Genomic DNA, 1467 nt, shown 5'->3' on the forward strand with positions numbered 1-1467 from the left:
TCTTTCCCTCAATTTTAACTGCAGTCCTGGTTGTTCCTGTGCTCCTCACTGCAGTGTGAGAGCTTGAAACACGTGAGACTGACTGTGCTTCAACTCAATTTTGTGTTTGTGTATTTACTTACAATGGTTTTCTAACACTGACTTTTTAATTGCCAGAGGGCGCATGCGTGGGCGAGAGCACGTGCGAACGCACGAGGCCAGAGCACGCGAGAACTCACGCAGCTGGGGGGCGTGGCCACGCCGCAATCCTCTTTTCTCTATTTCTTTATGGGTTAGGTTCTTGGGCTCTCGGCAGGATAGTAGGCAGCAGGCTTGTCAGGGCTGTTTTCTAAGTAGCTGGTGTGGGGATTCAAACCTCAGTGGGCCACGTGGGATTTTGGTGCTTTAACCAGGAGGTACTTCTTGCTGCTTCTTACGGTAAATATGAAAGCTTTTGATAAGAGTCTATTGACTGGCTACCAAGGCAGAGTAATATCGTCCTCTGCCCGCCTTTGCCCTTCAGAATTTTAGCATTTTCTTTTTTGTTTGTTTTTAAGAGAGATTTTTGCTGTAGGGCATGTGTGCTGGTGGGAGAGACAAAGCGAGACAGAGAGATATCAAGGAACCACCACGGGGGGTGGGGGGTGGGGAGGATGGGCACACTGCAGTCCCTTCTCTAGTTTCCTCTTGGGGTTTTTGTACACGCATGTACATGCCAGGCGTGGATCTTAAGCTGCAGGGTCTGGGACTCAAACCAGGTTCTGCTGTGATATATTTAAATCACTCTGTACTTTTCTTTCATAGCATTTTTTTTCAGATGTCATCAGATAATTGATTAGCTATCCTGTGTGCTGGAATGTGAACTCCAAAAAGCTGTTCTGTCCCTGCTGTAGCATTACAGCCTAGCAGGGTGTCTTGCACATATTTGGCATTCAGTAAGTATTTATTTGGATTTTTCCTCTGGATATAGTGATAGCTGGATAATATGAAAATACCGTTAGTATTTTGAAAATGCCCTTACATTTGCAAAGATAGATATAACTGGCTGAAAAAGAAAAAAATGGGCCTATAATTATGTAACTGTTTTCAAGATATTATATTCTAGACACCTAGTAACTGATAACTTTTGCTTTGCCTGTGAAGATTTGTATTATTTCAGATGTAATTGACCTTTTGTGGCTGAGGGTTTTAAATTTTAATTTAGTTCAGACAGGATACAACTTGATATTTTTCCTATTGACTTATTACAATCATGTACTGAAGTTGGGCTGGAAAATTCAGAATTTCCATTATGCATTTCTGTTTTTTCCCCTGTATATGAGAAAGACAGGAGAGAAAAAGAAAAGGGTGTAGAGATGGGTATCAGTATTTTGACAGGGTCTCCTGGTATCTTTATTCTCTTGCTCCAGCTTCTTAATTAGCTAGTATTACAGATGCCACAGTGCCTGGTGTGTTCAGGTTGGCCTGGGAACAGAGCTCAAGCTTCCT

The sequence above is a fragment of the Tupaia chinensis genome, unplaced genomic scaffold, assembly GCF_000334495.1.
Source record: "Tupaia chinensis unplaced genomic scaffold, TupChi_1.0 Scaffold000085_1, whole genome shotgun sequence".
NCBI lineage: Eukaryota > Metazoa > Chordata > Mammalia > Scandentia > Tupaiidae > Tupaia > Tupaia belangeri.